The following is a 14,396-nucleotide window of genomic DNA, read 5'->3' on the forward strand; positions in this document are numbered from 1 at the left end:
AGGAACATGGCCTGTAATACATACAGCCATAAAGATTGGCATCTTAATATGAAATTTGGAAGACTGGTTACACTAGCGCCACCTACCCGCCAGCGCACCGTACTACAAAAACATATACGAATATAATTTTTACTTCCGGCGGGAGCAGCGGGATAGACTTTTAAAAATGGAGGGATTTAGTAAATCGGCGAAGTGGAATAAACAACATTGCGCGGTCCACAACTGTAGAAATTCGAGGGTTAATAACACTTATCTTTAATTTTTTCGTTTTCCTAAGGATTCTTTATGGTAAATATTACTGTTTACGGTTTTAAATCATTTATTAGGCACTTTATAGAAATATATCAGCTAAGCCTTTGTCACTATAATTATTTAGATATAACAAATAGATTGAAAAGTGTGGTAGGATGGATTTATCTCGACGAGAGTCTGAGCTGTTTAAAGCTGGGGTCGTTTGTCCGAGTAACTTTGAACCACATTCTTTTTTCGATATCAATAAGAGGTTAGCTTTGAATCTGTTTCAATATAATTTTCCTAGATTGATGAAAATATTTTAAAAGGAACAAACTGTTGCAAAATGCTGAACCTTCAATTTTTAATCTTGAGCCTGAAATTGACCTGTTTGAGGATGTTGATCAGTTGATTACCTTCCACTTTCTCACAAAAATGTTTTAACTAATGTTGCTCGGTACATTGGGAAAAAAATGATTGAGATGCATCCAAATTGTGAAAACTGTAAAATATCAATGGTGAAAGAAACAACTAAAATGGAAAGTGACAACGAGATGCTTCTCATTCATTTTAAGGGCTTATGTTAATGATTTTGAGAAAGAATGTGGAAATCTAAAAATGCCAACTACAGAATTGGCAGATGCAATCATGAAATTTGATAGATATTTTGAGCAGCTCTTTAATAGAACCATGCACAAAACAAACTTGATGGCAAAACTGGACTATAAACGAAAAGAAATCCCAATGCCAAATTTAATGTGCGAAGAGACCAAAACAAAAGCCTGACATTTTTTTATAAAATGCTTCATTCATCGTTCACTCGTTTCATATAATGAAGAGCACGCTGCAACAAAAGCTGCTATGAGAAAAAATTACTGTAAGTCTGACAGTAATGAGAGAAGGAATAGAAAACTGGCTAAAGTTTTACATTTGTAAGCAGTGGTATTAGTTTCTATTTAAAAACCACACAGTATTTTGTATTTTCAAATGTTTAAATTTATCATTCTTGTATTACATATTTTTAAGAATATAAATATTTCTATTAATTAAATTTTGCTTTCTAACATATAATTTAATAATAATCAGCTAGGCTAATACCCAAGGCACCAAGCAACTTTTAAAGCCATTAATTCAGGTACTAATTAAAGTTTCCAGTAATTATAATCATATAACAAAGCATTTCTTAATCTATGATATAATGCAGCTCTAGGTAAATTTAAGGATATTTGGATTCTGAAATTGGAACACCAAGGTTTAGTTGTATTAGTTGAATAAAACTAGTAAAAAACCATTTAACAACGAAATTAGTAATAATTACATTAAAAGATGTTTAGGGAAACTATGAAATGTAATTCTATTATTAATCGAATTTTTACGATTACGAAGGAATTATTTCTTTTGAGCGATTCGTAAATCCCTCCATTTTAAAAACTCCGTCAGACGGCAGATCCGCCAAGAAAAAAAATAATATGCGTATTTATTTTTGTAGTACGGTGCGCTGGCGGGTAGGTGGCGCTAGTGTAACCAGTCTTCCAAATTTCCTAATAAGATGCCAATCCTTATGGCTGTATGTATTACAGGCCAAGTTCCTTCATCCATGGTTATATAGTAAAATGATATTTCAACTATATTTTCCCCATTGAAATATTAGATATGTAAAATCCACTCCTTGTAACAGAAATTTCCGCAAAGTAGTAATAGATTAATAATTTAATATTTAATCTTAAGCATACATAAATAGATCCGTGACCGAAGTATGTGTCACAGTGTCAGTAGTTTGAGAGATATCCTTTGAAGATTCTAATTCAACATGAAATAAATTCTCATTTGGAATTGCGTTGGGTAAAAGTCTCCGTTTTCCATTGAATATTTCTATATTCGCGTCTAAAAATGGTTACAAAATCGTTCTTTGATGGATACCAGCAGGAAACTATAGAGGTATACACTTGGAATGTCGAAGGTTCCATTGGGACGGTGATACGAAAGCGCGTCGAGAAAAAGGCGGGGTTTAACTACGTCAAGTGTAAGACGTAACACGGCATTTCAAATTCATTGGCTCGAGGTTTGACGCGAAAAGAATGCGTCGTGATGGTAACAAATAGGCGATCTTCCGCTCAAAAAAGGCTTATAAAACAATGGATTTAAAAACCTCAATTTGTTATCGTACTTAATATTTTAAAGTAATTATAATGTTCTTCGCGAAAGAAGTGTAGTGATACCTAATTTCAGGTATTTGTATGGTTATAAAGAGATATTCTCGTGAGTTTTCCCGCTTTAAGACACGCCCATTTCTACGAGCTTCATCACGGCCGTAAAAATCTTCCTTAGACATTCCAAGTGTATACCTATATAGTTTCCTGATACCAGTTATCACGGTTGACGGCACTAATCCATTTTGAGAGAGTTTCGGGTTTAAAGAAGGGAAACCTATAGTTTAAAACAATTATAGGCCTATAAATAATAATATAAAATATTTAAAACTTCTCCTACCTATGAAAACATGCGTTTGTGCCTAATTTATAATTTCGGCGATGCGAAAACGCGCAAATTTTGACCATTTTAGCACTTGTAAATACCAAACCTTTTGCGTCTCTTTTAAGCCTACGTCGATTTCGCAGCTCTCCGCAACTCCTGTATACTTGTTTTATTCCTCCAAGACAAGAGTACGCCACTACTCCCGGCATTCCGCGATTGTGTTTTGTTTTTTTTTCTCCAAAAATAAGAAAGACTTTATTGGTGTATATGGCAGCGAAGGCCTTCACACCATGTGCATCATACAGCATTAGATTGGGGTTGAGAGGCCCGTTGCGGGACAATCTGAGTTCCGGGAGCTCGAGACCTGGTCCGACGGGTGACCTGAGCATAACTCCGTGATTTTGCCAACTCGCGGGCCTCCGGAAACGGAAGGTGCTCCGTACGCTGTAAGGTGACCACCGTTTTCTCCAAACGTAACGTCGGGCAGCGGCCATCCTTGCAGTTGTGCGCACTCTTGCAGTTAACACATTTTGGTGGATTCGTACACGGGGTCGTTTTGTCATAAACATGGTCCTGGTCACATTGTGCACAGATTTCGAATTGCACCGAGGCCTTACACTCCCTGGCAAAATGGCCGAAACGGCGACACCTGTAACCATGGAGAAAGATACATTGGTTAGGACCCGCCTCATAATCGAACAGCCGGTAGTAGGTGCTGTAAAACATAACTCGGTGAGGGGGGGGGCTTTCCAGGAAATCCCAAAACAAATGCTGAGCTACGGCCTCCCAAGCGAGGGATACTGGAAATCGCCACCCCAGTGTCACGTAAAGCCTCCAAAATGTCATCCCGTGTAATATCATGCGGTACTCCGATAATCTTCTACACTAGCGTGTAGGTGACGTCACCGAGAGCTGAAGTGAGGAGGCAGCGGAGACCAGTAATTCGCCGGACTCTACTAAAGGATGCAGCGCCTTCGTCCCAAGTTCGTGGAATTTTTTTGATCCCACAGCGGGGCGCAATTTGAACGGGAAAGCCTTCGTCTGAAGCGGGGGGATAGTCGCTCTCGAATGCTGGTCGTGCGTGCGTGCCTTTTTTTCTGCCTCTCTCTACTGAAAACAAAAGGGACAAGGAATAAAAAAAACTAGGGCTAAATGAACAAAAGAACCGTAAAACAAAACTTACAAGACGGAGAGCAAAAAACTGCGACCAACTCGCAACAAAGCAGCGCCGCTCCATCATTTTTGTATGTAGTTTTTAGCCATCAGTAGATGTCACGAAATAAGTTTTGATAATTTCGAATTGTTATTTCAGATGGCGCTTTATACTGAATTTACATCACGACCGTTAGTTCTTGCTTGCATGTTTATTGTTAGGCTTAGTCTTTTCGCCGGGGGTGGCCGGGGGTCTATTTTATTTCATATTCTTCTTCTTCTTAATGACTGCACCAAAACTGCCAGAGGCTGTTTATAAGCGCTCAGAGGGGTGACGTAAATGAATCAGGAATATATATTTTTTATTTTAAAGACACAGTCTTTTGAGGAAGGTGATTCCAGTTGGATATTGTTCTATTAGAGAAATGATGTTTTCGATATGATGTATTTACACGAGGCACAAAAAGTTTACGATCGTGCCCTCTAGTTATTGTTGAGGTTTGTCGCGTGAAAAAATCCGATTCTCGGAGTACACTTCGTCCAGATAATAAGTCAGTTTCATCATGGCGATCCTCAAGAGTGGGTCGGCGGATTGGTCATGTAGGGCGGGTACTAGTTTGGTCAGTTTGTTTATTGACTTGTTGATTAGGCTCAAATCCCTTTTTAAATAGGAAGACCAAATCGGGGAAGTAAAGTCTATCAACGGGAGGATGAAGGCGTTGAAAATAGTCCTGATGACCTGAGGAGTTTTAAAATGAAAAGTTCTTCTTACAAGACCGGTGAACATGCTAATTTTGTTCGCTACAACCCGACAATGTTCGGATAAGGACTGTTTGTCATCCATCTTGACGCCTAGATCACGCACACATTTGGCAGCAGGAATAGTCTGTCCTTGGGGGTAGTACGTTGCGTGAGGGTTTGTTCTACCAAGATGCAGCACGTTTAACTTTAGGGTATTGAATGAGAGACCAGATCTGGCAGCCCAGGTTTCAACTTCGTTAAGGTCGTGTTGGAGTTCAGCAGAAGAGGTGTCGGAGAGGAAAGTCTTGATTAGTTTCTGTTATATTTTCTTGAATAATCTTAAGTAAATACTACTTAATAAACTATAACAAAATATGTATTTAATTAGAGCAGCACAACTTCGTGTTACATACAATGGCCATTGAGGAACAAGTATCTTATTAAGAAGATGACCGAGAATAGCTTATCGCTAATAATTTAGTAGTGACATCTATAGTTCGTATTTGTTACTTGTCCGTAATACAACAACTATTATTTTATTATTAAGTTACATTATTAGGAACATATTAAATCACTTAATATCGCATCTTCCCTTTCTTGAAGTTACTTTGTAATATTTAATTAGCATCTAAAGATCTAGTTTACTCGGAGGTTTCGCATGTCTTCTGGCTCGTGTTATAATGTCTTGTTTTGGTGTTTGGTTTCTATCATCATTTTGTCCGGTAGGCGAACCTGAACTTCCTGAAGCTGCTGGTTGGCTTCTTGGAATCGTTGATCGTTGAACGCTGTTGTGATGTAGGATTGTAGTGAACTCAGAGTTAACATGGTATTATCTGAACGATTAAGTATTGTCTCAGTAACTAGTGCTCGTTCTTGATGGTTCGAGGTATTGGGGATAGGAATCAAATGAAACCTATTTCGTCTAAATCTTCCTGTCGGAGTTTGAACTATACATTGTATAGGAACATGGTTCGAACACTTTCTCCACAATATGACCTTCTGTGCGAATGTCAATTATCCAAACATTATCTCCCTCTTTCAGTTCTTTAAGTTCTTTAACTCCATATCTTATGTCATAATGTACCTTTTGTGACGCTTTTTGAATTGCTTCAGCTTTTTGTACGTCGCTCGTAGGTGGGATTCTAGGTTTCAATTGACTAGGCGCAGTCGGTATTGTTGTACATAACTGTCTATTCATTAATAGTTCAGCTGGAGAAAATCCATTCTGCAAAGGTGTACTACGATAGGCAAGAAGGCTTAAATAAATATCTTTTGATTTCTTCAAATAACGCTTGACTACTTTAACAGCTGCTTCGACAAGCCGTTACTTTGGGCAAAATAAGGACTCGACGTGATGTGTTTAAATCCGTAATCCTTAGCAAAGTCGATGAAAACAGTAGTTTTAGTTGGGTTAAATTGTGGTCCATTGTCATTGCGTGCAATTTCAGGAATTCCGTACCTCACAAAAATGTTCTTTGTTATTTGAATTATTGATCAAGAGCTACTATTTGCCAAGCTCTGTCCGGTAGAGGTGATACTATCAGTCGTTCATGTTTATTCTTTGATTCTTTAATACATTTTGTGCAGCTTTTAACTTTGTATTCTATGTCATGAGATACACCTGGCCACCATATACTTCGTCGAACTCGAAGTCTGCACTTCGTGATACCTAAGTGACCTTCGTGAAATTTATTCAGCATACTAGATCACATGGCTTTCGGTATAAGAATTCTGCATCCCATCATTATCAAACCATTTTGCACAGTTATGCTGTCGCGATAAGGGTAATATATCAAACAAATTGAATTAACTTTGCTCTTTCTAGGCCAACCTTGTTCAGCATAAATCTTGATAGTGTGGCATTCAGAATCTTTTGATTGGCTTTCCCAAATTTCAGCTAATTTGGCATCGGATGCAGGTAGTGTAGAAGTGATGTGCTGAACATAGGCAGCTAATTCATCTTCTAACTCAGAGTCCCCTATTTCTAGCAATGGTGCTCGCGAAAATGTGTCAGCGGCTACCAATGATTTTCCAGGTATATACGTTATCTTATAATTGTAGCGCATTAATCTAATTCTTAAACGTTGGAGTCTTGGAGATAGATCGTCCAATTGTTTTGCTCGTAGTAGCGTTAACAATGGTTTGTGGTCCGTTTCAATGGTAAATTGAAATCCAGTGATATAGTCAAACATTCGCATGACCAGGCAATTGCTAGAGCTTCCCTCTCTATTTGCGCGTAGCGTCGTTCCGCGTCCGATAAGGTTTTCTATGCATACGCAATTACTCGTTTAGTACCATCTTTTTCCATTTGTAGTAATACACTTCCAATTCCATAAGCTGAAGTATCGCTGGATACGATGGTCGGTTTATTCGCATCGAATATTCCCAAAACTGGTTTGCTGGTTAAAATGTGTTTCACATTCTCAAATGCTGTTTTCTGTGGTGCCTTCCACATCCAACTGTTTTTAGAACTCATCAAACTGTAGAGAGGTTGCATTATCTCTGACATATTGGGTATAAACTCGCAAAGATAGTTTGTCATCCCGAGAAATCGTCCAAGTTCCGACACATTCGTTGGTGGAGACATCTTGTCTATCGCTTCGACCTTGTCATTATCAGGTCGTATACCTTCAGTATGTATAATATGGCCCAGAAATTTAACTTCATCAACCCCAAATTGGCATTTGGCACGGTTAAGCGTGACGCCTTTTTCTTCCAAACGTTTAAGAACTTTTCGCAAGATAACGTCATGTTCCTTCATATCTGAGCCCCAAATAAGAAAATCATCTTGCTGACCCACAGTGTTCGGAATATTGTCGATATATGAATTAATTCGACGTTGAAAATGTTCAGAAGCTGAACATATTCCAAAAGGTAGTCGATAAAATTTAAATCGCCCAAATGGTGTTATGAATGTGGCATACTGACTTGATTCAGGGTCATGGGGAACTTGCCAGTATCCTGAGTTGCAGTCTAATTTAGAAAAGACTTTCGCTCTAGCCAAACGTCCCAATGTATGATCAACTGAAGGCAATTGATATCGCTATCATCTAATGTATTTGTTCAATTCGGTAAAATCAACACAAATACGCAGGGATCAATTTGGTTTTATTACGATTCTCATCGGAGAACACCAGTCGGTCGGCGTTTCTACTGGTTTTATTACACCTTGTCGAACCTTTCTATCGAGTTCATCTTTCAATTTATTCATCAATAGAATTGCAACTCTTCTTGGTGTTGCTAACGCATATGGCACTGCATCACTTGTTAACTAAATCTTGTATGGATCTTGAACATTTCCTAAGCCTTTAAAAATATTCGGAAATTCTTTCTGCGGGTCTACTTGTGAAAATGTTGAAATTGCGAATAGTTTCTTCACAGCTAGTTTTCAAATTATCACTAGCTGTCAAACTCAATAAAGGTTTATCAAGATCTCTCACAATGTATACTTTTTCTTGCACAGCATTACCATTAAATGTTAATTCAGCATCAAGCATTCCGAGGCATTGAAGTTGGGACTTAGCTGGTCCAAAAAGTTGTCTAATTGGATTCTGGTTCGGATATTTTCCAAGATGAATTTTATACACAGATTCCGGAACCACTGTCACCTCAGCTCCTGTATCAATTCTGAACGTTATTTAAGTTCCATTAACTTTAATGTCTACCAGCCATAACTTTTTTCGATTTACATCTGTAATTTCCTCCAGGTATGCAGTAGAATCGTCATTCGTATAAGTAACTTCACCCTGGAAAGCCTCATCAACCTCTTCAGTAACTTCATGTACTGGTTTCTTTTTCTTAAAGCATTCTTTTGAATAGTGACCTTTATGTTTACAATAATGACACGTAACATTTCGAGCAGGACATGTTTCAAGTGCATGCCACGGTTTTCCACATTTATAACATTTTTGCTTTGGCTTATTTCCATAGCTGTTATTACTCTTAACATCAGTATTACGAGTTTGACGAGAACTGAAACTGTTAGATCCAGACTTCTTGTTCGTGTACCTATCTTATTAACTGTTGCATTTTTAGATACCGACTGACCTTCATGTAATAACTCTTGTTGGCGTTTAACTTCCTCATGTTGACGAGCCTTGTCCAGGGTCATCGTGCTATCTAGTTTCATTCTTTCAGAAAACTTTTTGTCTCGCACTCCTACTATAATTCTATATCGGATCATCTCGTCATGAAGAGGTCCGTAATCACATGAGTCTGCCAATGCGTATAGCGCAGTAATATATTCTTCCATATGCTCTCATTCTCGTTGGTTTCTTGAATTAAATGTCACCCTTTCAAAAACCACATTTTTTTCTAATCACAAAATGAGATTCAAACTTGTCAAGAACCGTTTTGTAGATCGTCTGATTTGCTGCAGAAAGCCCAAACGAAAGAAAAATATCTTCGGCTTGATCACCCATCATGTATATTAAAGCACTAACTTGTTCTTCATCCGGCTTGCCACACAATCCCGATGCCATTCTAAATCGCTCAAAACGGCGCTTCCATTTCGGCCGTTCGCTCGGAGGTGGGGTGGCGGAGTGAGGTGGGGTGGCGGAGTGGTTAGCACTTTCGCCTCGCAGCAAGAGGAGCCGGGTTCGATCCCAACTTGTGGCACTGGGTGAAAACGCGGAACAACTCCTTCTGCGTTGAGTTTGCAAGTTCTCTCCCCACTGGTTTAAGGGGTTGGGCTCGCGTAGCTTGCAGGGCTTGCCACCACCCTCCTACGCATTGTAACCCGGCCACCTGAATTAAAGGCTTTAAAAGTCGCTCGATGACTTAGGCCTAGGGTGGTGCCTTGGGTATTAGCCGAGCTGATTAATAGATTTAAAGATTTTTAGTTGCAAAATTATATTGTTCTGGTGGCATAACCTGATAAGACGCGGTTGGAGTGGGAGTAGTCGCCATTTTGGCGCTTTGAACTCACCGTGATAGCCTTCTGCAAGTGGAATAGAACACCAGCCAAAGTCTATGAACAAAACACTCGACTTTTAAATTATTACCACGTCACGAGGCTAGATTCGTACGACTTCTGACACCATATATTTTCTTAAGAAGATGACCGAGAATAGCATATCGCTAATAATTTAGTAGTGACATCTATAGTTCGTATTTGTTACTTGTCCGTAATACAACAACTATTATTTTATTATTAAGTTACATTATAGGGAACATATTAAATCACTTAATATCACAGTTTCGTGTCATCAGCGAAAATACTATGAAAAGAGTTCGTAACTGAAGATCGCAAACAGCAGGGGAGCCAACACAGATCCCTGAGGCACGCCGCTTGTGACGGAACAGGGAGAAGAGCTAGATCCACGTATCACAACTCGCTGGGTGCGGTTGGAAAGGAAGGCAGTTATCCAACGTAATAAGGCTCAAGATATTCCAGCAGATAGCAGTCGTTCATAAAGAGTGTGGGGTGGCACTTGGTCAAATGCTTTTTTAATGTCCAGGTAAACCACATCTACAGGGTGACCATGGTCAAGAGCGGAAGTCCAGATATTTGTGGCCCGTAAGAGGTTGGTGGTGCATGATCGTGACGGAAGGAAGCCATGTTGGTGAGCGGAGAAAAATGAAGAGGCGAGTAGCTGTTTGAGGATGGCGTCCTTTATGAGGGATTCTAAGACCTTAACCACTTGGCTGATTAAACTAATAGGTCTATAATTTTCGGGAAGAGTTGGATCGCCTTTTTTCGGTATAGGGGTGACATTAGCAGTTTTCCAACACTCCGGTACCTCCCCGGTGGCCAGGCTTAAGTTGAAAATGTAAGTGAGCGGCCAAGTTATCTGACAGGCAGTTTTCTTCAGAAGATTGGGGTGCAAATTGTCCGGGCCAAGAGCTTTCGTCGAGGAGAGACCTCTTAGTTTTTTTTTACATCTTGCTGGTAAACTTGTAAATTATCTACCAAGACAGGCTTTGCACTTGTACCTTGAGGGGGGATGGTGGTATGATGAAACGGAGTGAAGACTGAAGAGAAGTAACCATTTAGACAATTTGCAATGTCAGTGTCGTCAGTCACAGTTTTCCCATGAACACGAAGACTCTTTACCCCACTTTTTGATTTACGGTTTGATTTTACGAAACGGAAAAAAGACTTTAGGATTTGCTTTGACGTTAGTAACAACGTTGGTTTCCTGTTGTTGGCGCGATTTTCGAGAGAGGTGCGTTAAATGGTTCCGAGCTCTTTTGTATTGTTCGTGAACAAGGTTCTTACAAGCGGAGGATGCAGAGAGTAACTCGTTCTTGAAAATAGTCCATCATTCAAAAGTAGACTTGCCGTGAAAACGATCTCTCCAATTTATATGCGATAGATAATTTTGCAGATTTGAATAATCAGAGTTCATGTAATCAATTCTATCCGCTGGACCCAACATGAGTGAAATAGGAAGTCGTATGTTGAAAGAGATTATGCAATGATCACTTGTACCCAGGGGTGGAAAACAACGCGCATCAAAGACCAGCAGCTTGTCAGTAGAAAACACTAGAACCAGGGTACTATCCCGCTGGATAGAAAGCCTTGTATTTCCCGAGACAAATTGGTGGAGACCATACAGAGAAAGTGTCGCGAGAAAATCATTATCGTGTTTTGATTTAGCCACAGGGTTGGCTGGAGAAGTCCAATCGATTTCCGGATAATTTAGGTCACCCGCAAGTAAAATACATTGTTTATTTTTTGCCGCATAAGCATCAATATGTTTCAGAAGATGTAGTAGTTCTTGTCTATTAGAAAACGAGGAAGAGTGATAAATACAGACAATAAGATAAGAAGTGGTCTCAATGTGAAGTTCAATAATCGCGAAATCAATCCCGTTGTAAGGTTGCGTAGCGCAGGTTGTACAATTTTGAGTTAGAAGGGCTGGCGAAATGGGAGCTGAATGGTAGGCAGAAGTATTCTTGCGACGATCACAGCGAGTGAAAGTATAGTTCGGAATGATTAGCTCAGCATCGTCAATGGTGGGATCCCACCAAGTTAAGTAATTAAAAGTAATGTGGAATTTTGTAAAGTTGCCAAAAGTGATAGTTCATCCCGCTTTTCACGTGTGCGAAGGCTTCGAGCGTTTAAAAGTAGACAGTTTGGGAAAGGTAAAAGGGGAGGAGGAAGGTTACCCGCCGGGTCCAAAGTTGGTGTTGGAATGGTTGTTTGAGGCAAAGGTCGTCAGTAATGTTGAGGGGGGCATTGCTGCCCCGCATTGAACGTAGCAGATCGGAGTGCGTAGTGTTGATGCCCCAAGGGTACAAAATTCGGGGAAATGGTTGAGCAGTTACTTTGTGGTTGGGGAATGCTTGGTATGAATTGAGCATAGAAATCTCATAGGTAACTAGAATGCTGCCGTGTAACTGGCAAATGGCCCAAACGCCGTGGCAGACGAAGCCAGATCTCAGCCAATCAGAGCTCAAAGAGCGGTTCTGCCAAGAATTTAATGTCACCGGAGAAAATGACGTCACCTATCTCCCGCTATAGTAGCGGAACCAAGGAGGATTATTATCCTCCTTGGCGGAACCACTCTACAGCCTCTCATTGGCTGAAGGTACAAGGCGAACTGGCATAAAGCTCGGCCGTAGGCGGCAGCATTCTAGTTACCTATGAGATTTCTATGGAATTGAGGGAGGTTCGACGCATGCTGAGGGGACCAATGGGAAGTGATTGGGTGACGAATGAACCTGTAAGTGTTGATTTTTAAAGTTGACATGTGCATAGTGCCGTTGGGTAGGTACTTTGGGAATAGCGCCGGGTGAACGAGTGGATGTAGCATTAATTTGAGGATTTGTGGCCGATGGTATTGGTACAACTTTGTAGTTCCAAACACGAAGATTTTTTTCACCATTCTGGAGACGTTGTTGTAGTTCATTCACGGCTGAGCAGTAGAGTTGCTGTTGGGTTGGTGTACGATCAGGGCGCGTGTGCAATTCAAAGGTTAGATCTTGACGGAGGTAGGATATGTGTTGCAGGAATTTGGATTTGTAATGTCCGTTGCCAAAGGCTTAGGATGACCCGAGAGTGAAGGATGGTCACGTGGGAGGCGAAAGTATTTGGTCTGCTGGGGTAGTCCGCATTGATGTAATAAATCTGCAACTTGAGCACGCCCAGAGCTGTCATCAGAAGAATTTTGGTCTTCAGGGACGTTAAATAGTAACACATTATTTTTTCGTAAGTCTTGTTGGCGTTTGTCATCAACTTCCTGGACCTTTGCGTTTACTTCGGCTAAGTGAGACGTTTCACGTTTTTGGAGAAGAGGATAAAGCTCAAAAACATTATTGCTAATTTTGGAGTTATCAATCAGACTTTCTAATTTAGAAACATAGGATGTTTCACGCGTTTGTAGGGCTGAATCCAATCGTGAGAAGACATCCGAAGCAATATTCGAAGCCTGAGCATCGATTTTGTCAGCCAGGATATTATGGCGTGAATTAAGGTCGACTTTAACCGCTTTCGTATCTTCTGTAATTTGGTTAGATAACAAGTCAAGGTTTGTTTCGTGCGACTGTTCAAGTTTAGTCAGTGAGGTTTCAGGATTTTGGACAGTTTTTCTAAAAAGGTTAATATCACTCAACGTAGACTGCATGAAAGTCTCGAGATATGACACTTTGGCATCGATAGTTTGGTCATGCTTTCCGAGAAAAGTGATTTCATTTATTTATTTATTTATTTAATATTAAGAAAAATACAAGTTATGAACCTATCAGTCTTGATCTCTGCCGAAACTATAAGTGTTAGGAATGAATTGGACTCTCGCCACGCAGCGTTGACTACATTACTTCACCAACAAGCCTCGTCTATCGCTGACGATGTTTTAAGCAAATTAACTCCTGTTCTAACTCAACGGGATTCAGACTCTTTTAAAAAACTGGAATCAACATTTTGCTCCGAGACCAAAGTGGCTGAAATGATTTCCAAGTCTTCATCCACGATTTCTGCCGCCTTTGACACTGCCTGCAGTGAATCTGCCTCGGCCGTTTCGCGCTGGCACAACGTACTTCTCTTCGGATTCCCGGAATCCTCTTCCGCTGGTGATCATGCTGACGTTGCTAGCTTTCTCTCTCAGTGTGGTATTAATAGCTTCGTCCGGCTATACCGACTTGGTCGCACGATTCCACCAATTACTTCTCGGCCTCGCCCCATCAAGGTGGTTTTGGAGCTCCCTCACCACAAGGAGAAAGTTTTTTCCATCGTCCGCCAGCAGCACATGGCTGACAACTCGTATCCCTTCGCTGCCCGCTCTGATTTTACCCCTATTCAGCGTCGACGTTTCATCAAGGCCAAAGATGAACCGAACACGAAGATCAACGCCGGCGAGCAGGGCTGGACTATTCGTAACTTCAATGTTGTAAAGTGGAACCAACCGTCGCTTCCCTTACGTCCGCTTTCCAGTCTTGCCAACGGTGCGGTCCCAAAGGCGTCATTTTCTCATCATCCACCGCACTCTCATGGAATTTCGTCGCCTCTTCGTGTTAGCTCCCAGAATTTCACGTTCCCTAATCTGCAGCCGGCACCTTTCCAACGTTTTCAGCCACCACCACTCCAGAACTCGCCAGGAGCATTTCCTTACTACGGTGCCTCTTCATACAGTGCATGTTGTTCCCCAACTCTCGTTGCTCCCGGAACTCCAGACTACTCAACTTTGAACTATCCCCAAGTTGCCTTTCGTCCTTCTCGACCCACCTACGTTAAATGTTTAACGGACCAACTGTCCACTTTATACCATCGGACCTCCGACGCTGTTTTAGGTTTGCCCCCTGATACTTCCCCTAGAGTCTCTAATGCTCTCTTTTGTAATGCTGGTGGTTTATCG

The sequence above is a fragment of the Leiobunum rupestre genome, chromosome 11, assembly GCF_980474605.1.
Source record: "Leiobunum rupestre chromosome 11, qqLeiRupe1.1.hap1, whole genome shotgun sequence".
Taxonomy (NCBI): domain Eukaryota; kingdom Metazoa; phylum Arthropoda; class Arachnida; order Opiliones; family Sclerosomatidae; genus Leiobunum; species Leiobunum rupestre.